At 34.9% G+C, this 24,552-nt stretch overlaps 1 protein-coding gene across 3 annotated transcripts in view; it reads right to left on the bottom strand.

Annotated features, from left to right (window-relative positions):
• The window catches only part of RNGTT (RNA guanylyltransferase and 5'-phosphatase), a 362,779-nt gene that overhangs the window by 249,737 nt on the left and 88,490 nt on the right, over nucleotides 1-24,552 (bottom strand). The window lies entirely within an intron of this gene.

Here is a 24,552-nt window from a genome sequence, read left to right on the forward strand (position 1 = left end):
CGCCCGGCCCAATTTTTTTAACTTTTTTCATTTCCTATAGAAAACACAGAGTATAGGGAAATCTAAGTTTTTTATGGAGATAATGTGATGTTCAGGAGTAACCTTATGAATCCATCCTAACAGAGAATGGTTCTCTAATTTTTATGAGATCTGAAACATTGAAGCCTTACAAAGTTTACAAAACACACATATAGACATGTGTAAATGTATTTTATTAGCTCAATAACTATATGGATTAGGTATTCTCTCCACTTCAAAACAGAAAAAAGCAGTGAAAAACATTAAGTGATTTGCCATTTGCCAGACTTTAAATTATCCAGTGCTCTTTCTACCATACCTGTTAGCAAAACAGCTAATCCCTCTCTTTGAATCAATATCATGATATAGCCAGGTACCACAATATCAGGTATAACTTTTCTTCTCATTTATGACTATAAAATTAAAATATTTTTAAACAGCCATAAGATTTTCAATTAGCTCTTATCTTCTTAAACTCAATCAATATATGGGGGAATTCATACACTTAACAACCTGTCATTCTTCAAATGGTCAGGTTATCATCACTGATTTCTCATCAGCAAATCAAGAATGGAGTTCTATTTCACACCACATATAAAGTCAAGATAGATTGAAGTTGAGGACATTACAGTCTGGGAAGCTATACTACCAAATGGATAATAAGACTACTTGGGGTGAAAATGAAGATCATATCCAGGAACCAAAGTCTTCAAAGAATGAGAAAAAATTTATAGTGAAAAAGATTAGAAAGTTAAAAGGCATAAGACTCAAAGAAACAGAATCATTTTGCTAGGCTGTTTTTGTTTGGTGTTTGGTGTTAAATGAAAGACTGGAAGAAGAGTGGTCTGGAGGTACCAATGAAAATGAAAGAGAACACTGACCAGACTGTCCAACCTCCTACCCACAAAGTACCTGAGGTATGTCCAAAAAAAAGGGCAGCAACGACTGAAAGATGCAGCTGAATCAAGTTAAGATTAGGGGACAGAAGAAATATTAAATGAAGAGATGCAAGCTAACAGTATATGGAAGCTAATATAATAGTGGATAACTAGCTAACCACAAACCAATGTTCTGAAGAGCAAAGTACACATGTTTAGGATAGGTGAGGAGAAATAGGAGAGCTGATGAAGGGAAAACAAGCATACAAACAAAATGGAAAAGAGCAGCATGGAAGACCAAAGGGGCTTATGTTTTTGAATTAGATTGTGAAGTATGTTGTTCTTTGCTGTTTCCAAAATAATCAGTTCCAAAAAAAAAAAAGTGAAAAAAGAAAAAGGAAAGGAAAAAAGGCAACATAACAGAAAAAAAATTTTTTTTTCAAATTTTCTTTTTTTATTTTATTTTATTTTATTTTTTTAATTATTATTATACTTTGTAAGTTTTAGGGTACATGTGCACAATGTGCAGGTTTGTTACATATGTATCCATGTGCAATGTTGTTGTGCTACACCCAGTAACTCGTCATTTAGCATTAGGTATATCTCCTAATGCTGTCCCTCCCCCCTCCCCCCACCCCACAACAGTCCCTGCAGTGTGATGTTCCCCTTCCTGTGTCCATGTGTTCTCATTGTTCAATTCCCACCTATGAGTGAGAACATGCGGTGTTTGGTTTTTTGTCCTTGCGATAGTTTACTGAGAATGATGGTTTCCAGTTTCATCCATGTCCCTATAAAGGACATGAACTCATCATTTTTTATGGCTGCATAGTATTCCATAGGGTGTATGTGCCACATTTTCTTAATCCAGTCTATCGTTGTTGGACATTTGGGTTGGTTCCAAGTCTTTGCTATTGTGAATAGTGCCACAAAAAAAATTTTTTTTTAAGTTTTAATAATAATGATAATTAGTTCCAGCAGGTGTCTGGGGAGCAGATGGAGAGCTCAGGCCCTTGCTATAATAGCTGCAGCCCTAGTAGATGGGAAGTGTGGGGACTCAGGTTTCACTAGGAAAAATAAATTCAGCCTCAGTCTGGACTGACTGTGTACCTGAAAGACTCCTAGACCAAATGCCAGGCCAGCCGGCACACAGACAACAGGAATACTTAGTTCGCAAGGCCCTCTGGCACATGCTTTTCAAAAGCAGCAATTCCGGGTGGATAGACAGAATCTAAGCTACTTGGAAGAAGTAAGCTTTGCCTTGGATTATGTTTCAAAAGGAATTTAAATCAACAAAAGGGAAGATCAAATAAAAAGCAATGATGACATCGTCTGCAAAAATGGCATGGAAGACACACAACCCATCATGTTGTTAAGGACTTAGGCTGGCATTTTGCAAAGTTGATATTCACCAAAAGGGTATTTCAAGGCAAACAAGTTAGGAAACCACTGTATCTTTCTCTTAGAAAGTCAAGATATATATTAGGATATTTAAAGTTATGATAAAATATATAAATAAATCTGTTCATCTTATTTAGTCCATTGTTTCCTAAACTTAATCCTGATATCTGTTAAAATTTGACAGAATTGGTGTTCTATACTTACAATTTGAGAAAAGCTGACTTAAGCTAATAAATGTTAGAATTCAGAAAAAAGAAACGATTTACTCTTATGATCATGGAATAATGATAACTGAAATTATATTTCCCCTTTCACTGACTGCCCAGAAATTGAGAATTTTAAATTTAATGTTTAAATAGAATAGGTATTATCCCAGGGTGAAGATATATTTATTTTACACACACACACACACACACACACACGTTAGTATCAGACCTTTTCTTTTAAATCGAGTAGAGTATCAATCAAAAGAAAATACTTTCTATGTACACATGTGTATAAACAGATTTAAAAGATAAGGAAGAAAAAGCTTTAGAGGACGGGATTTACAAAAAAGATAGCTTATGAGAAACAGAGCTTGCACCTGCAGAAACACCAGAGAAATTATTTAGCACTTGGTATTTAGGGATTCTTCTGCACACACAAATTTTCAGGCTTTGGAACACAAGTTCCTGAGCTATGATTTTTGGTTTGAACTCCAGTCATTCCAAATCATATGTTCTTTTGTTATGTGATACTAACAAAAAGTAATGAGCTATTTCATGTAAGGAATGTGGAAATATTTCCACATCACTCCGAAGTCCCTGAAAGCAGCCAGATTCTTTAAAAAGAGGCAACTACCTCACAAACTGTCAGATGCTGCCTTAGTATATAACTATGGTGCAATATAATTTCTTATTAATTAGGAAATTATCTCAACTGCAAATTTAATATTCAGAATTATCAATAGGTATTTGTATTATATTCATTCCCATTAAAAGGCAAAATTTAATTCAGTATACGTTTCCCAGATAGAAAATGCTAAAGTATATACACCAAAGGTATATGGATTACAGAAAAGCCAGATTTATAGACTACTTTACTGTAAATGCAGGTTTTCTACCAAAACTGGAAATAATCTTTCAGAGCAGTTGCTGAGATGTGAGATATATAATTAAGTAAAACAACCAAATATATATTAATAAAATTAGGAAGTACATAATTAAAGAGAAGGAAAACTGACGGAAAACAATGGTAACTAATACCACCTTAGAGTCCTAATTCACATTCCTCCTAGTAGTCTGAGAGTAAAATGGTCCTTAAACTCCTTGTAATGTAAAGTTATCACCAATTTAGACCCAACTCTGATCATCAATTTAGGAATTTATCTCATACTCTATGAAGGCAGAAATCCTATCTATTTTGTTCTTTCTCACAGCTTACGTATCTTGCACAGTCTATCTGAATAAACACTAAAGGAAGGCACTCAATATTTGTTAAGCAAAGCTGTATATACAACAAAGTTCATCATAATATTTTGTAACAGTGAAAGGGTAAAAACTCAAATGTCCATCATTCAGCAAATAGGTAAAATAAATATTGCATATTCATGTAAAAGCATACTAGTCAAGCATTTTTTAAACAATGATAAAAATATTAATTAATATGGAAAGAAATTTACAATATATTTAGTGGGAGAAAAGCAAGTTTAAAACCAGAATATATTAAATAATTACACAGAGGACAGGAGGACAAAACTGTATGTATATCATAAATATAGAGAGTAAAGCCTATACCAAAATAGTAAGAGCTGCCCCATCTCTATGTAATAGAATTATCAATGATATTTGCTTTCCTCATTATGCTTTTCTGTATTTTTAAAATTTTTAGAAATAAACACAAATTGCTTTTAGACACAGGGGGCAAAATTAAAGCTACAAGGGGGAAAAAAGCCACCAAGCCGGAAATGTAGTCTATAATCAGACCCAGAGAAACATTTTCCCTTTGCAAAGTGGCAATGAATTAAGAAAGGATTCTAACCCTTGTTCTTTGTACTACAGTGGCTTCAAAACAACAGATATTCCTCTTCTTCTATCATACAGCCTCCATACTAGAGCCTTTTGATGGGCAATAAAAACAGAAAAGCTGATCATTTACATTGATTTATTTCACCACCATCTCTCTGTCTATCCATTTTTCCTAGCCCCTATCAAACTTATTATGGCTTTTCTCTTAAATTTTTTAATCAATTAATTTTTAAAATATAAGTTAAAGGGCCGACCTGGAGCCAGTCTAGATGCTAGGCAGTACTAGATGCCAGGGTTACAACAGCAAATGGCACAGACTCTCTTCTCAACTTCATATCATTTACACTCTTAACAAGAAAGCAAGATATTAAATAATTCCAACCATAATAGGTATTAGAACAGTGAAGCAGAAGCTATTACAGGAGCCTACAAAGGTAGAGCCTGTCAGAGTTTGGAGATCGTGGAAGGCATTCCAGAGGAATTCATGCATAGCTGATAACAACAACAGGTTACACTTACTGAGCAATTACTATGTTCTGAAGAAAAGAGCACTTTTATTAACTCATTCAATCCTTACAACAACCTTACCAGGTCAGTAAAATTATTATCCCCATTTTCCAGATGAGGAAACTGAGACACATAAGTAACTTGCCCAATGTCATAACGCTGACACAACAGCAATGCTGATATTAAAACTTAGACAATAGTTTATTTGTACACCCTCTACAGTGTACTACCCCTCACATTCAATATGTAGGAGTCAACCCAGCATAGGTTGTAATGTGAGAGAGGAAGAGAAATGAGGCACGGGAGGGTTGGAGTACACAGACTAGTAGGTGCAATGTCCTTCAGACAAGATAGAATGCAGCAATGTTCTGGTAACTAAAAAAGGTTCAGAATACTCAAGTTTAAAGAGAAAGCAGAAAAATGGTATGGCATGAGACTAAGAAGTAACAGAGAAATAGGAATTATGTAAACTTTTTTTTTTCTGAGACAGGATCTCACTCTGTCACCTAGGCTGGAGTGCAGTGGTGTGAACATAGCTCATTGCAGCCTCAAACTCCTGGGCTCAAGCAATCCTCCCACCTCAGCCTCCAAAAGTGCTGAGATTACAGGCATGAGTCACCGTACTCAGTCTGAAAATTTTTTTAATCCCCCCACCCCCAGCTACCAGTTATTTTAACTTTTTTTTTTAAACTTTATCTTAGAAAACAAAAAACTACTTGTATGAGACAAACAGAAACCATAATGCAGAATTCAAACCCAGGAGATATAATACAGCACATTGCTTACAAAGATACTGGAAAGCTGAGAACATAGAACAGGAAGGCTGAAATAACTCAGAGATTAATAGTTGCAGGAAGCACTATGACCTGCAGGACTAGGGAAACAAAATGAAAGAGGTCTGTTATTGAAAAGCTAGGAGCTTGGAAGAAAAGCATTATAGGGCTATGCCTGGAAGAAGGTGAAAGAGGTCCATGTGGCAGGATGCTCTAACCTCTAAGGAGGTGGCCACAAATGGCCCTGTAGCTTAAGTTTGAATCTCTATGAACAGGTGTCCAATAGAGGATGGTCAAACCACTAACGGAACAAAGTCCAGCAGGTTAGGAAGTGATACAAGTGGCACTCTATCTACCTAGGATGCCCTGCCCAGAAGCTGGTATCTCTGAGAGGGAACAGCAAGACTGGTGCAGATAGCGACAAAAGAAGTTGGAGAATGGAGTAATAGTTGTCCTTTGCTGTTGGAGGTGTCCTTACAGAAACTGGAAATAAGAGTAGTCCCTTCTCTCACCTTCCAAATTCCTGCCTGTGCTCCCAGTGGTAAAACTCAACAGGAAGCAAGCTGGCAAGGGAGTCTGGGAAATGTAGGTTGCAAAATCCCAGCCCCTAATACAAAATAAAAGGGTGGACTTGAACTGAGAGATGGGAGGTAAGTAGATGCAGACCACTAAAATGTTTTAAGCAAACTAATGACATAATCTCATCTGCATTTTTAAAAGTTCATCACCACATAATGTACACCCCAACAGAATAGGGGCCAATCTATAGACAAGGGAAATTATAAGGCCTCTGTAATAGACCATGTGAGAAATCACAGTGACTAGGACAGTAGTAACAATAATTTTAGAGATAAATAGATAAACTCAAGATATTCAAGTTGTAGACTGACAGTAATTCAATATGCTATTTACTGGATATGTGACTGAGAAAATGAGAGAAGTTCCAAGTTCTGGCTTCAGGAACTGGATATATTTACTGAACCATGGGGCATTTAAGAAGGAAGCAGTAATTGTCCCATTTTGTTTGGAAGAAATGATGGACACCATGAGTTTAGATGGAACCCAAAGGCCCAGATTTTCCCTACCCCTAGCAGGCTGGAAATAGGCTCAGGATCTAGACCAGACTATCCATGTCCCTTTCCCAAAACTTTTAACTTGAGTGACAAAGAGGCACAAGAATAGTTGCAGAATTATTTATAGCAACAGCAAAGACATTGTCAGCAAGTGCTAATGGTGGCTTCCTAATCAAAGTGTTCCTGTGCCCTGACCGTGGCTCTGGTCCTTGCTGCTAGCTTCCCTTGATTCCTATCCATTTTCCAAAAGTGGTTCTCCTTATTTACTCCTTTGCATAAATTAGCCAAAGTTGATTTCTATTGCTTACAGTCAAGAAGGCGAACAAGGGGCGAACAAGGCTAGGCATAGTGACACACGTCTGTAATCCTAGCACTCTGGGAGGCCAAATCGGAGAATCACTTGAGGCCAGGAGTTCAAGACTAGCCTGGCCAAGATAGCGAGACCACATCTCTATTTTTTTTTAACTTTAAAAAAAAAAAAAAGGATGTTAATGGGTTTTTGTTGTTGTTGTTTTTGCCTCAATATATACAGCTAAATGTAAGGAGGTTTAATGTGCCTATGATGAAATCCCATTGTAATGTCCCTAACATATCCTTAATACCAAGGGTTACATAATACTAGCCCTTTACCTGGTAACTTCATGCCAAGAGACACACCATCTATTTACCATCCTTCAACATAGACAAGTGTATAATGCTAATTCTAGAGTTTACTTTGTACATCTTTTCTCTCATAAGAATTCACTACCAAACCTCTGCTATTTCTATACAAGCTACATTTCTTCTCATTTTTATTCCCAATAGAATTGGCACATAAGTCCCTGAAAGCTAATTCTCAATGTTGTATTAGTATACAGAAATAAATTCAAGCATACTAAAATTTCTTATAAAGAAAATTCAGACCACTTTCCTAGATATTATATATAAACCTTCCTCACATAAGAGCAGTTGGTCAGACCATGCCCCCTACTCACCAACACCTGTCATGTATTCAAAAAACAATACAAGAACAACTGACTTGCCAAACTCCAACTTTCTTCCTTCCCCATGGGGCTCATGCACACTTTGCCTGTCTTGAGGCAAATATACCCATGTCTTCTTTAACCCATTTTTTCCTGTTTCTTTCAACTCTTTTTTTTAAAATAAGAAGTCTTAAGTATATTTTACCGCAACCTTTTAAAAAGAAAAAGAAAAAACGTATTTCTCTTTCTCACCTCCTTTAACTTAGTTCCATTCATGAACCAACAAAAACTCTGATCAAAGCTAGTGACACTTCTGTATAAAGCAAAATTTAGAGTAGTAAGTTGTTTAATCCATCTAGACAATAAAGAATCAGTGTCAAAACCCCCTTCACAATCTCCTTATATAATAGTCTCTATCTCCTTATCTTATAAAATCCAGTTTTCCCCAAAGTTTTTAAATTATTCAAAATAGTTTTCATAAACTTCTTATGTTACAATGGCAGTTTGCTTAATTACCAGTGTTGAAACAGTACATTTTGTCATTTTTCATAGTATATATACATAATAAGTAATTTAGCTACCTTAGGAGTAAGCTTTAGAGGCTAGTTGAGGCACCGAATTATGATTTATACTATAATTCCATAGAAATACAATCTAAACTTAATGAATCTCAGAAAAAGACCAGATAATTTAAACATCCTTTGTTTGCATTTGTGATATTATGAAATATATATATTTGTTCTTCAACCGTTTCCTGGCATACAAATCCTGAAATCCTCAGAAACACCAAAATGATGCTTTCTTGTATATTAATGAGTTGACTGATGGTTGGCAGCTCCTAGGTAGCTTCGGGATGGGGACTAGGAAAGAACATGGCAAGGTTAGTGTTGGGACTTTCAGCACCACCCCACATCTTCTAGGAAGGAGAAAGGGCTGAAGATTAAGTTGATCACCAATGGTCAATGGTTTACTCCCTCACACCTACATAATGAAGCCTCCATAAAAGACCAAGGACAGGGTTTGGGGAGCTTCCAGACAGCAGAACACGTGGAGGTTACTGGAGGGTGGCACATCCAGGATATGAAAGCTCTGCACTCTTTTCCCCATGCTTCATCCTATGCATCTCTTCATCCATATTCTTTGTAATATCCTTTATAATAAACCAGTAAACATAAGTTTCCCTGAGTTCTGTGAGTTGCTTTAGCAAATTAATTGAATCCAAAGAGGGGGTTGTGAGAACCCCAAATTGAAGCTAGCTGGTCAGAAGTTCTGGAGGCCCAGACTTGCAACTGTGTCTGAAGAGGGGGCAGTCTTGAGGACTTTACCTCATGTCATCTTCCTGGAAATTCAACGGACTCATATTAAGATCCTCAGTTTCACATTAACAAATTTAAAAGAACACACACATACAGTAACACTGTCTAACCATCTTTTGACTTTTTACTGCTGCTAACAGTCAGTGAAATAACAACATAGCTCTAACATAATCTCTTTACCAAAAACTATCAAAATTTTCATTTGGCAATATAAAAGATTCTAACCCTACAGGTATTTTTGTTTTGACTTATTGATTCTATAAGCACAGCAGGCCTCTTCAAAGGATGAGCTCTTCTTTCACACTCATACCACATCAATTTAAAGTCATGAAACAGATGTGACTGATTATGGCTTTATGGTCTTAAATTCACTTTAAGCCCACAATTCCCTTCTATTATGTGATCACTTACATGAACACAACAGTAATTAAGCAGACAACATGTATTATTTAGTTTTAAATTGCAAAGCCTATTCACTTCTCCACCAATTTAATTGTCAAATTAATCTAACTAGTCTTTGATCTTAGAATGTTAATTGTATATTAAATGGCAGGCCAGCAGCATGCCACTGAAGATTTGGACAATTTGCCAACATTTAAATGGCTTCTACATAAGCCATCTTTATTTTATATGTGGCTTCTACCACAAATTTTTTACTATGTCCTGTTTATCTAAACAGTTTAATCTTAATAAACAGTACTGGGTAAATTATGTCTATAGGAAAGTCAACAGTCAAAAGACTGTAACTTTCATTTTAATTTTAGTTAATTCATCACAAGTAAATTTTGAAGACGTAGAGATACCTACCATAAAGAATCACAAAATCTCAAGCCTTATCAAAGTACCATGTGTGCTTATTTCTATTAACAGATTATTAATCGTCTTCAAAATCTGTTTCAGGAAAGTCCCTTCAACCATCAAGATTTAGAGTCTTGTGCAAATCTGTCAATTTAAAAAGCAACACTATGACAGAGTTTGGCAGGGTATGGGGCCCAGTGTCAGTTTCTAGATTCCTCTCTCTTATTCCACAAAATTAATGACATATTAAATACCAAGTGTAAGGAAGGAGCAAATTTTTTCCAAACTACTCGACAATTTTAAAAAATTAATTTGCAAACTGTCAATGGTATGACTGCTATAATTATGGGCTCTGATGAAAAATCCAAGTTCCAGAGCCTGTAATTCCAGACTCAATAGTGCTTGCTATCTAGATCTCTAAAAATCAAGCAGGCAAACTGGAACCAAAAATCTCATCCAATATTATGAAGGTCCAACTCCTAACTATATGCTTTAACTTCACAATTGCAACTTCCTTATTCTCTTCTCATTTTGCCATCCTCCACTGCTCAGGAATTTGTATATGTCTGTTTCTAAGCCCATGTAGCTATACTGCTACACCATCCTGTCTCAAAATACATATCTTCAGATTCCTATTCAAAACTCCCATGAAATCTCCCATACTCCAATTAACAGGTCCTAGTCAAAGCACTCTATCACTCCAACTTGTCCAGGAATTATATAGCTACTACATATAACAAATGATCACATCATGGTGAAAAAGAAGCATACAGGGAGCAAGTAGGAGTGTTAAAATCCAGCTTAGGGAGTTTCAATTTCATTTTGTAATTGGGTTGAAGTATAGTTAAAATGCAACAAACACTAATAAATAAAATGAACTGTTCATTTGCCAACATTAGCATTAAAAGTATTTGTACTACATACCATTAATTACATGTTAACATATAGCAAAGAGGGGTGAAGATATCTATAGGCAAAAGAGAAGGTACCAGCACAGAAAATTATATGGGACTCTACTATAGTGGTTAAGAACCATTCATCCCATACCAGCTCTTACTAATTGTGTAACTTTGCACAAGTTACTTGACTAAGTGTCTGTTTCCTCACCAGAAGTCCTCACCTCCTAAGATAGTTTTAAGAATTAAATGAGTTAGTGCATTCATGTCCACAGCAGCCTTATTCACAATAGCTAAACCACTGAAGCAATCCAAGTATCCACGGAGGGATGAATAAGCAAAATGCAGCATATACATAAAATGGAAAGATATTCAGCCTTTAAAAGGAAGGAAATTGTGATATATGCTACAGCATATGAACCTTGAGGGCATTATGCTAAGTGAAATTAGCCAGTCACAACTAGACAAACACTTTATCATTCCCTATGAAGTACCTAGAGTAATCAAAATCAGAGACAGAATGGAGAACAGTGGTTGCCAGGGGAATGGGGAGAATAAGAAGTTACTGTTTAATGAGTATAGAATTTCAGTTATACAAAATCAAAGAGTTCTGAAGATAGATGTTGGTGACAGTTGCACACAATATGAATGTACTTAATACCACTGAACTGCATATTTTTAAATGGTTAAAATGTAAATTTTATGTGTAATTTACCACAATTTTAAAAATTAAAAGAATTAAATGAGTTAATATATAAAGGATACCAGAACAGTGATTAATACACAGGAATATAGTATCAGCTATTGTTATTATGTCCAAGGCACAGAGCACTTAATTAAGTACTTAATTAAAGCTAGATATCATTAGTACTACGACTACAACTACTACCACTACAACTACAGCTGCTACTAGTACTACTTTACACAATCCAAAGAAGAGTTAAGAGTTGGAGTTAATGATAAAACAAAACCCTGAATAAAACAGAAAGGATTAGTTTCAGAAACCTATAAACAGGAAAGAGGAAGCCATCCCTTTTGAACACAGAAGAGAAAGAGATAAGTGAACACAGAAATTTTGAAACATAGAGAAATGAATCACAGGTAACTCTTGGTAAAGGTTACCCACAGACCACACACCCAAACATATAAACATATTTACACAAAGGCAGTCAACAACTATAGTAAAATAGTTCCTTAATTCATTTTTCTATGAATAGGTATAACCAAAGTAAATTTTGTAAAATCAGACGCTGCACTGAATGAGTGATAACTCAAAACAGAGAATTCATATTTTTAAAACTTGAATCAGGTGGGTCTCAATCTAAGAGCTTGTTTTCTGAACATTAGAATAAAAACAAGCCCAGAGCCTGAAATATCCCAATATACGGAAAGAATTTCTTAAGATTTACTAACAATGCTGGTACATACACAATAAACCCGAAAGCTATAATACACAATGGAAAATGATCATTGACCATGTTCTGGTCCCACAATCTATCTCATTAAAATAAAGATTAGTAAAATGATAACTTAAATAAAATTATAATTAAATCTACCTGGGTTCATGTTTCCTTTATCTACCAAAAAGAAATATAGTAACTCTCATAACAATAAAAATTGACTGATAAAGTCTCCACCCTCTACAAATTTACAAAATCAACTAACAGTTTGGGGAAGTGCAACGAGCAAATTATCAAAGCATATCTTTCACTTTTTGAAAAGAATTGTCAAGTTAGGACTAAATTCATTTGCTAAGGGCAACATGTATCTCATTAACTGCCACTTCTGTGAGCTAGAATATGCTTCCTCCTGCATTTCACCAATCTTCAAAGAATTGGAGAATTATGGAATTATCAAGGGTTGAAAGGGTTCTTATGTAGTCTCATATCCCCCAAGTAGCATGCACTTACACACGTTTATACCCCACCTCCAGTGCTGCAACAATCCTAAAAGTTCTTAAGGCACACGAAAAACCAGACTAGGTTCACAGACAAGAGCAAAAAGTATTCATACAGGCATTACCAAAGACACAAAAAACTAGTTACATTACCTCCTCCAGTTTGTAAATGTCTGAAAACAAAGTGTACATTAACAGTCACTTTAAATAAAAACATGATTTACCCTACCATAGCAAGAAGCTTCTACCTCAAATACTAGGTTCGAATATAATATATTTTACTACCTCCTAAGGTCACTTAAACCTGTTTCCTGATCATCCAAAGTCCAAAAAGTAAGGACTCTAATAACTGGATACAGACACATTCAAATATATCAATGTATCCATTTATTTATTTTTCTTCAAATCTTCAAAAGCAATAAGGATGGAAGAGAAAATCTTAAGACACATCTTAAAGATTCAAATTGAATAAAGTTGGCTTAACAAATGAGCTGCCATCTAATTAGGGGAAGAGGAAGATTTCTCTTGGTTTTTAAGTATTTCCTTATGCTGAAAAATATGACTTTACCGAATTAAAAATTAAAAGTCCACCCTTACTAACTAGGTATGGGACCTTGTAAAAACCACTTGGTCTCTCTAGCTTTGATATCCTCATCTATAACCTGAAAAAAATGGAGTCAATTCTTGCTACTTACAATGCGGTCCCTGGACCAATAGCATTAGCCTCTCCTGGAAACTTCTCAAAAATGCAGAATCTTGGGCCCCAGCCTAGACTTTCTGAATCAGAATTAGCATTTTAACAAGATTTCCAGGTGATTCACATGCACATAGAATTCTGAGAAGCACTAGACTAAACAACCTCAGGCCACCCTTAACACTCAAATTGCAAAAGAAATAGAAAAGCCAGGGCCAGGCACGGTGGCTCATGCCTGTAATCCCAGCACTTTGGGAGGCCAACAGAGGCAGATTACCTGAGGTCAGGAGTTTGAGACCAGCCTGGCCAACATGGTGAATCCCCATCTCTACTAAAAATAACAAAAATTAGCTAGGTGTGGTGGCACACACCTGCAGTCTCAGCTACTTGGGAGGCCAAGGCACAAGAATCGCTTGAACCTGGGAGGGAGGCAGAAGTTGCAGTGAGCCGAGATCATGGCACTGCACTCCAGCCTGGGCGACAGAGAAAGACTCCATCTCAAAAAAGAAAAACAGAGAGAGAGAGAGAGAGAGAGAGAGAGAGAGTGAAAATGGAAAGCCTGACAGCAGATGTCCAAAAAAAGCAAAAGAATTTTAAAAATTCTTTTAATCTGAAAAAAAAAAATGTTTTCACTGAAGAATCTGTCCAAAAGTTATATTCAATAGATTTTCTCTTAACTATAGAAATGTGCTTGTTTTGATCCTAACTAGGATTAAAAAGAGCAAAGAGTACTAGAAGAAGAAGAAAAGAAAAACTAAGTATGATCACAAGTTAGTTCTAATCAGTCTTCTAATTTTCACATTTTATATTATGCAACCTTTGAAATTCACTATTGGCTAGACTCATTGAATGAATGCTAAATGTAAGCTACTTTGAGTAAAATTTTCACTAAGTCCCAAAAAAGGTTCACCCAACAGTCTTTTAATTATAACTGAAAACAGGAAATAAAGTGTTGGGAAGGATGACTGGGAAAGAATTACTATAGGGTTTTCCTGTGCCTCCGGCTGGGAAAGCTTAGGCTTAGCTTTCTGTGCCATCACAACCTTTTTCTTCCTCCAGTCACATAAGTAGGTGAAGTGCTTCCTATTCCACTGCCACAGCAACTATTCCTCAGGGTATTCATTTCCCTGCCTTCTGTATCACTATGGAAAATAGTCTCTTACCACACTCTTTACCTGATTTCCAAAAAAAAAAAAAAAAAGCTCTTTTAAGGCCTCAAAGGCTATGGGACTAACCAACTGACTCAGCAAATCAGGTTGTCCTAAACTTCAAGAAGACTGAGATAAAGGATCTCCCATTTTAATAGCCTCCTAAGAACAATTCAAGGAGTGGGAGTTGACATTATAGTCAAAGTTTAAATCAGAAGCTTATGGCTTAGCAATCATTAAAACTCTTGACATGCTTCAAAATATAAACAAAGGGTTTATGCAGCCACCAGTGTAACAATTTTCTCATAAGCACCTAACTGCCTTAACTGTAAGAGCTTACAAAGATTGTGGATTTATATCAATTATTAATCAGGTCGGTCCAGCTCAGGCTGTCTCTACCTCAAGACTTTCTTCACGTTGCTCCCCTCACCCCTGTTACTCATCCTTCACTCATCGTCCTCCTAAGAACTCCTACATTCTTAGAGTCTATGTCATGTCATTTATATGCAATTATACTTCATATTGTTCATTAGATTTTGACCTATTTTAGGGCATGAACCACATCTTCAATTTTCTTTTCTTAAATATACACAAACTCTTTTTCCTTTTAAAACTTTACTGCCATTGAAATTGACCACATATCAAAATACTGTATTTGGCAGCTCTGAGTGTGTAGTCAAAACAGCAGCCATTTAAAACTTGTCAGAAATTAGGAATTTCCTTTAAAGCAAGCACCATCTTTTTCATACTCTCATGTTATTTCTATAGAACAATGAACATTTTCAGAAAAAAAATTTACTGAAAGGGATTTTAATAATCTACAAGAAACTTGAAATAAATTTACTTTTAACACAGGCATTATACTTTACCATAAATATTTTACTATAAAGATCACCCATTATTTTAAATTTAGAAATGTGCTAATAACACAACTAAGGTATTTTTAAGAAAGAGAATTAAAAACACATGTAGAAGATGTACAACATGATGATGCTTGATTTTATTTAATATTGCTTCATGCACAAAGGAAAAATCTAAGTAACAAAACCGTATCTAAGTGCACCAAATGTATTAAGAGAGTTGTAATTTCTCCATTTACTGGTATCAAACATAAAATTAGATCAAGTTAGGAAAAATTTTAAAGCTCACTGTCATGCAAAAAGTACAGATTGAGATCTGAAACTTCAAGTCATAAGAAGCTTCCTCACAGGAGTTACAGCAGTTTATAAAGGAGAAAGTATTTGACCTTTTTCGTGACTGGCCATTAGACACTAACATTATTCTAATGCAAGTGGAGCTGTTTACACTGATTTGTCTATAGCTGATTGGTTTAATTTCACTGAATCATGCTGGCAAAGATGTAAACCTCATGCTTTGTGGTTCTTTTATAAGTAGAGATAGTGTTTCAGGGAAATCAGAATGACTTGAGTTTGGGTTACAGGGTTATAGGCAGTTGGCCTTGGGATATATCTAAACTGTGACCTCCATTTTTATTTTCCTTTTAACACTAGTAAGTAATTCTTAATGAATCGAGCTATTAGAAATTAACTGGTTGCTACTAGTCTTTGTTCAAGTTCACATAAAAGTACCAGGAGAAATCCCAGAAGCACCAATTTCAACAGCTAAATACTGAGACTATAAAAATAAATATATTATGGACTCATAACATTAAGCCAACTACCAAGGCCACATCACAGAGCAGTCTCAATGTGCAGCTGCTTAAAGGTTGTAATTTATGCAGCAATTTGATTTGTTCTAGTCATATATTATATCCTGTAACTCTAGCCAGTAGTTTACATTCTATCAGGCTAACGTAAGATGTAAAAGACCTAAATGCCATTCCAGATAATTCATAGGGAGACAAAATTTAGTTCTCTGCCCATGCAAAAGTATTTTAAAAATTAAATTTTCTAAATTCCAAAATGTTACTAAAATAAATGTATCCAAAGAAGCTCACCTCCCAGCAAAAATAGCAGCAACATTAAATCTGGGCTGAAAGCCAGAGAGATACTATACTAAGATGGGCCACCTATATAATCTTCAAATCAGACTTCACAATTTAAAAGCACTGTCAGAATTGCTCATTTTCTGATTTCTTTACCTAGTTCACGTTATTGCCTTTTGAGAACCAAATTACCATCAAACATGCAAAAACCAAATATAGTTCCTCCAGAAAATAAAAATCCTATATATGATTTTAAAACATATGGTTATAGAATTTTTTCCCCAAAATATATCATTAGGGCACATATATAAAAATTACTGTTCCTCATATACCACATACAAGTCAAATAACTTTTCTATCCTACGAACATAAATTTCACTGCCTATAAATAAAAGAGCTACATTCCAACATCATGTTTTTCTGTTAGACTCCTTTGCTCCCAAGACAAACAATTAAGAGCAAAAAAAAAAAAAAAATCCAAATGGGATAAAAGAGCATCTTCATATCATTCTTTTCCTTCTGAGATTTCAACTTAAGAATGTCTCAGTTTCCTGATGCAGAAAAAACACTTCTAGGGACTTTAATATGGCTACATTGTTTTTACCAAAAAAGGTCCAAAATGGCACTTTAAGGTTATTTGCAAATATAATAATTCAGATGCAATGCACAAAAGAACATACCAAAATTGTCAAAATGGCTATGCTTTCAGTAATGTTGTATACATGATCCCACTAATCCTTACTAAATTCTTAATAATCCCCAGCTAATATTCTGAGTTGTATTATAAAATAGATGTCCAATGCACTGGATACCATTAGAATTCTACTGCTTCACAAAAGCAGTCTGAATTAAACCTGGTCCTCTGCTGCCATCTAGCGAAGTCATAAGATCCCAAAACGAAATCAAAAGTTACCATTGTTCAGTGATGAATCCATTCAATAAATCATTAAAATACATTAATTATTTCAGAACATGCTGTTTGTAGTTTTTACTACAAAAACTGCTACAATAATAAATATATTGGAGAATTTTGCTCTAAAGAAAATGTATGTGTATTTCCATAAATGTATTCTAGAGTATACAGACCATAGCAATAAACTACTATAATAAGCTATCAGATGAATAATTACTCATTTAAAAGTTATTTAGAATAATATTATCATAGTATTCTTATAAAAGCAAAACTTTCAAAACAAGCTAAATTTACTACCACACAGAAATTGTCAAAGTATGATGCACTTATACAATGGAATGATTCTTCCCAAGACACTACTGAAATAATAGCAGAGTTTTTTAAGTATAAAGCTATATATGGTCCTGAAAAATATGTCCTGAAAGTCCACAAAATTATTTGACACTCTTAACCTCAAGAGATGGAGCTTAATTCCCCTCCTTTAAGTTTGGGCTAGACTTATATGTTACAACAAATAGAATATGGCAGAAGTGGATTGTATGTCACTTCTGGGGCTAGATTAGATTAGATTATAAACAGGCTACTACTTTTATCTTGGGTGTTCTCTTGGATCATTTGCTGTAAGTAAAGCTGGCTGCCATATGGTGAGGACACTCAGGCAGCTGTGAGAACCCACTTGGAACCCCAGAGCTGGTATGAAGATTATTTTAACCAGAAGACATTTGAGAGTCAACAAATGCAGAAAGGTGGCTTCTCAGAGCTTTCCTTATCTGACTAAAAGCAGCAACTTCCAGGAATGAAGCTGCCATAAATCCTTTCTTCTAGGTGGCTTCACTCCCAGAAAGAAGACTGAGAGTAAAATTATCATAAATCCCCTCTCCAGGAGTTTATGGCCACGAAGAAGACGGAAAAGACCATTCCCCCCATAAAAACAAACATTTCTTACCTCCTATTTGTTCCTCTTAAAATCCACTTATCCTTCCTAAAGAATTCCATTTTTTTCTTACACTGAAGCCTATTCTCCACCTTCCCTTTCCCCCATTAAATTAGACATACGAACTTGAGGCATTAAGTTAGGAATACAAACTTTAGGCATAGTCCCATTAAGTTAGGAATACTAACTTCGACCATCCTGTAAGCCACTTCTTTTATGTACTTCCATACATATATAAACTAACTTTGTTTTTTCTCTTGCTAATCTATGTTTTGTCAGTTTAATTTGTAGGCCCCTAACTATTGAACCTAAGTGCGTACAGGGAAGTTTTTCCTCCCCACTGGTAAGAAATGGAGGTCTCATGCCAACAGCTAGCTGAGGAACTGAGGCCTGCCATCAACCACACCAGTGAGCTTGGAAGTGGACCCTTGAAATGACAACAGCCCTGGCCAACAGCTTGACTGCAATCTGATAGACGACACTGAACCATAATCACCCAGCTTAATAGGTACAAAAAAAAAGAATAAATGAATAAGATCCTATTTGATAGCACAATAGTAGATAGCTACTATTTGATAGCACAATAGGGTGACTATAGTCAACAATAACTTAACTGTACTTTTCAAAATAACTTAGAGTATCATTGGATTGCTTGTAACAAGGGATAGCTTGAGGCTATGGATTTAAGAAAAACAAAAAAGACTCACCCAACGACACTGCTCCCAAGAAACTACGAGACAGTAAATATTTGAATTTTAAACTGTTATATTTTGGGGTAATTTTAGGGTAATTTATTAGAAATGGCTATAACAATGAAGATAATGAAGAGAAGGAGAAAAGAGCATCAGCAGATGCACTATTTCAATAAATTTCTGGTTGACAAGAAATAGACGGAGAAGTACTGAAAAGTGCTGAGAAGCATGCACAGAGGTAGCAGGATTCACAGATGGAGGTGCCTATTTTACAAAACCCCAAAGAAGATCCAGACCCAGAAACATCAAGTGCACAGGATGACTACAGTGACATATGGACTGAAAAGGAGGGATTGGTTATTTTTAGCTATGTACAACAATTAAATTCTCACAACTCATACACACAACACACAGGTTACTCCTCAAGCAAAAGAAAAAGAAAAAATCAGAGAGCTCTTCTCTAAAGAAACTGAAACCGGGTGGGAGGGTGAACAGAAAAAAGAAAGAAAGAAAGAAAGAAAAAGAAACTGAACCAAATGGGTAGTGAGGGAAGAGCAACTAAGCACAACTACTTATCATAAAGCAAAGGTCAGAAGTTGACAAACCCAGCCCACATTCATGGAGCTTCCAAGCAGCTTCTCTGCCTCATTTCAAATGCACAGCCAACCAAGGATCACCACACATTTGAAGAAACTAGAAACATAAAGAAGAAAGATGATTCAAGGAAGAGAAAAATAACTTTAAATATGCTTTTAGCTAGTATTTTCATAGAGATTCAAGAAGCTATCACTTGGTTTATCATAAACCAAGAACAAGTTGTCATGAAAAGGTACAGGCAGAGAACAAGAATGTATGTACTATTGACAAAAGCATAATTACCAGAATAAGTAATTCAACAAAAAGAAAGGAAGAAAATGAGAACCTCCTAGAAAGTTGAAAAAGAGACGACGTAAAAATTATGAGAGAAAAGATTAGACATGGAAAAGAATCTAGGAAGTCTAATAACCAATAGTTCTAAGAAGAAAGGGAAAATTTTAAAAAAAAAAAAAACAGAGGAAATAAAGTATCAGAGATGAGACCAAATTTCCCTTAATGGAAGAACTCAGGTTTTCAGATCCAAAGAGTTCACCATCACAAGTGACCATCACAGTCAACTGAGGGAGCGGGGTGAGGGGGAAAGAATAACAACAAATAATTATACACATCCACTGGGAAATTTTAGGACAAGAATAAGAAATAATTCTAAAAGTTTCCAATGGCAAGAGTAGACCACTTATCAATAACTAGAATCTGTTAAAAAAAACAAAAAACAAAACAAAAAAAAAAACTGGCTTTTTATCAGTAACAGAGGTTACTAGAAGATAAAGAAACAAGATGTTTAATATTCTGAGGGAAAATCATTTCCATTTAAAATTTTGTATACAGCCAAACTATTCAATATAGGGCCAGAGCAATAGTGTTTTCATAAACCAGGCGAGTATATGGTTTACTTCCTGCATATTCTTAGGAACTGACTTAGAGAGATATCCTTACAAAGTGAAAAAATAAACCAAAAGAAATAAAGGAGAAGGAAGGAAAGAAAAGTTAGATGGAATCCAGAATGCTAGATCCAACCAGGAAAACAGTTGGAAGCACAGTTTATATAGAGTCAGGAAATCACAGAAGGCTCTAAGAAAGAAAAGTCTTTGGGATAACAAAAAGATAACTGAAATAAATAAATGACTAAAACCTTGAAAACACTTGATAATAGGGTATTTGTAAAGATATATAAAAGTATTTAAATTCCAACAATAGGAACACTTTACCTGCAGTGGCAGAGGGGTCACGACATTGAACCTTGGGCAAGTTAGCCGCCCTTTGGTGGTCATTCCCATTACTGCACTTGTGTGCTCTCTGGTGTAACCTGGTTTGAGAAGCAAGCAAACTACACTTCCCAGACTCCCTTGCCAGCTCACTGGCAGGAGACAGGAAAAAAGGAGAGAGAAACGTATTTCTTGGTTCTTGGACTAAGAGGAAGGAAGGGCGGGCACAGAGACTTTGATAAGCTACATCTGCAGGAACTCACATAAAGGTGATTAATAGACTGTGATATAAATAAATAATTTACAGATTTGGGGGTACTTACAAGAGTTGAAAATAAAAATAATTAAAAGTGGTTGCCTTGAGGGAGCAAGACTGAGAGGAGGAAGGGATGAGAACAGGTTCTAGCTTTCCTCCATTGTAAGTTTTCCAGTATTATTTGATTTAACATTTTTTTAATTGCTTTATAATAAAAGGTGATAAAAACAAGATTGAGCTAAAAGACAAGGTAATCAGAAGACAGAAAATGAACACAATATCTAAAGAACCAGATAAGACTGTGAGAGACCAGGTCAATACAAGCTGGTAATTACACTAAAATTGACACAATATATCTGCTTTTCTCATAAGCTAACATTTTACATGACTGATATTCTGTGAGTAAAGTCAGGAGTTCTTTTATCTGTTCTTACATATATATATATATAAATCTTTATTATTAAAGTTATAGGGTACATGTGCACACCATGCAGGTTTGTTACATATGTATACATGTGTATTATCTTAACCAGGTAATAATTTTATGTTTAATCAGCTAATAGAAAAATACTTAGTGAAGTAGAAAAATATTTAGGATATATTAAGCCAAAATAGTATGTTACTAAACTATAAGTAAAATATACTAAACAGTTTGTACATAAAACATATTTCACCTAACGAAAGTTCCATTATAGCAGAGATGACTATAATTTGCAACATCTAGAATGGTACTTGGCACACAACAGACACTTAAAAAATTGTGGAATGAATATGTTTTTCATTTAGTCAATGAAACAAAAAATATATATAGACAGAGGGGAAAGTCTAAAAGCATACACACCAAAATGTAAGCAGCAACCATCTCTAACTGGTGAAATTACGGATGTTTTTCAGGTTTGTCCTGTTCCTTATTTTCATTTTCTAACTTTTCTACAACGAATACAAATTACTTTTATAATGGGGAAACATATGTTTAAGACATTATCATTTTTTCATTATAAGACCAGAATCACAAGGCAAAAAAGAAATTTTTACTAAAATGCTTATCAAGTCCAAGTTAGAAAAAGTTTCAACTACTACTATTAATAATAAGATAGGTTTAGTAAGATATAGAAATACTCGTTGATCTGGACCTAATTAAGAGAATTTGAAAAGCTTGCAAAATAACAGGACGATGCAAACTTATTATTCATAGCACAGATCAGGTAACTGGTTCCAATACTAGTAAATAAATCTCATGAATCCACCAGTTCGGTATATAAGAAGCCTCTCTTGATTATTTTAATTAGTTACTTTCAGATTAAGTAGCTCTCATAATGAGAATGTGCAGTGTCTTCACTGGACTTCAAAGTGTAAAATCAAATGACATACTCATTTGCATTAATTACCATTTATGTAACAGGTTGTGCTTTTCAGAACTCTGTAGCAATACAAGTTAAATATGTAAAATACAGCATTCTTTTAAGTGATCTTCCATCAGGGTATGCTACATTTATTGCTCTAAAGATTTACCTTGATATGGAATAAAATTTAAAAGCCACTTAATGTATTCTGGGCAGCACTACATATCACAGAGGCATGTAAACAACGTTTTAATTTTTATAAAGTAATCCATCTTCATGAAAAGAAAAGGTCAAAAGAATTTTCCCAAAAGTTTTGTTTTATTTTACATTTGTCCCTGACTGGCTGATTACTTTCAGTTTTCTTTTGTATAAAGCATGCATTCTAGAAAAATCAACTATAATTATTTCAAACAACTTTTCACTGATTCACAAAGAGGATAAAGTTTTTTCCCCTTTTTTATCCAAGCCAGCATTTGCCACTTCCATAATCACACATAATGAATAAGAGTATGTGAGCAAATAATGAGTTAAGAAAGTATTTCAGAATCGTAAAAAAAAAATATGAAAATCCAGTTAACACCTCATCTAACAGATAAGCTCTACTGCTGAGATGGGTGGAAGCAAATGTTCTTCCATCTGGTCAGCAGCACTACTCAATACTAAATATCAATATTCAATACTAAATATGTCTTACTTATTTCCTATATAAAATTTAAAAATCCATCTATGAACACCCAATATCACATTCTTAAAATCAAAACGGGGCTCATAGAGTATCAAGTAATGCTCTTTATTAGCTCTTTAGTATCTCTTACTTAGTTGTCTGGTACTATACATAGTTTTGTTATATCTCTTACTACATCTTAAATTATACTTCATTTTCCTGCTGAGAGTAGGAATTGTACTTTTATTTTCCTCTAGTGTCTTGTACTGTGTTTGAGACCTTCTAAAGCTTACAGTAGCTTAATAGTTATCTATTAAAGCAGTAAATATTCTTTCTGCAGATATATTTATTATCCCATTAAGTGAAAGGAGCAATGCAATTTGAATTACCATCACAAAGCAATTTGAAAAAAATTGATAGAGTTTTTCTATTATTTATTTATAAGAGAACAGCCTATATCATATCCCGTTATATGGAGGATCAGAAAGTAAGGAAAGAAAACAGCAGGTAAGAAGATGAAGGTATAATGTCTCAAGAAACCAAACATCCAACTCTTAATATTGATTATCCCAAGGGGTGGGATAAAAGTTCCCACAGGGAGAACTTTTTAATTTCTTTTTAATGTTTTATGAGGAAGACATTATCAGAAAAAAATATATTTTAAGACAGAAAAATTCATCTATTAGCATAAAACAGTAAAAATAACTATCAAAATGTTGAAAAAATAATGAGGACACAACCTGGCAAAAAGGATTCTGGGCTCTGGGGCCAGACCACTTGCATTCAAATTCCAGTCCTGCTACTTACAATAACTGTGTGTGTGGCCTTGAAAAAGCTACTTATTCACAATGCTATTTTATAGCGTTGTGAGTATTAAATGAGATAAATGTTCTATGTAAAGTACTCAGAACAATGCCTAATACACATTAAGTGTTCAACAAGTATTACTTGTTGTAACTGTTGCTATAGCCAAAATACAGAATGAACTTGTGCAACCACACTAGTATTCAAAAAATGCTAATCAAAGCAATTTTAAAATTCATTTTCCTTTAATTTTTACATCAATAAAATCTTTTAAGAAAAAAATTCATTTTCCAATTGTCAACTTGGCTACAGTACTTATATTAAGTGAAACTACCCCAAATTGCCAAGGATGTACACTCGAGCACTGCTGTTGGGAGCGTATCACTACAACCTCTAGCAAGGTATATCAAGGACTTCAAAGGTTTCCATACTATATCTAAGTAATAGTATTTTTGTCAAAATTTACGCACATGGGTATAAGAAGATCAGTACAGTTATTTATAGCAACAAAAAAACTGGAGTCTAAATGCCCCATAATTGAGGGTAAACTATTTTTTCTTGGCAGCAATTAAGTCCTTTTAAAAATACATGTTATAACAATGAAATACACTCATGTTAAGATAAAAAGCAGCATACAAAAATAATCATGTCTGAGTATTGTGGCTCAGGCCTGTAATCCCAACACTTTGGGAGGCCAAGGCAGGCACATCACTTTAGCCCAGGAGTTTGAGACGAGCCTGGGCAACACGAGGAAACCCTATCTCAACAACAACAAAAAAATACAAAAATTATTTGGGTGTGGCGGCACGCGCCTATAGTCCCAGCTACTCGGGAG

Source organism: Hylobates moloch, unplaced genomic scaffold, assembly GCF_009828535.3.
Source record: "Hylobates moloch isolate HMO894 unplaced genomic scaffold, HMol_V3 SCAFFOLD_2, whole genome shotgun sequence".
NCBI lineage: Eukaryota > Metazoa > Chordata > Mammalia > Primates > Hylobatidae > Hylobates > Hylobates moloch.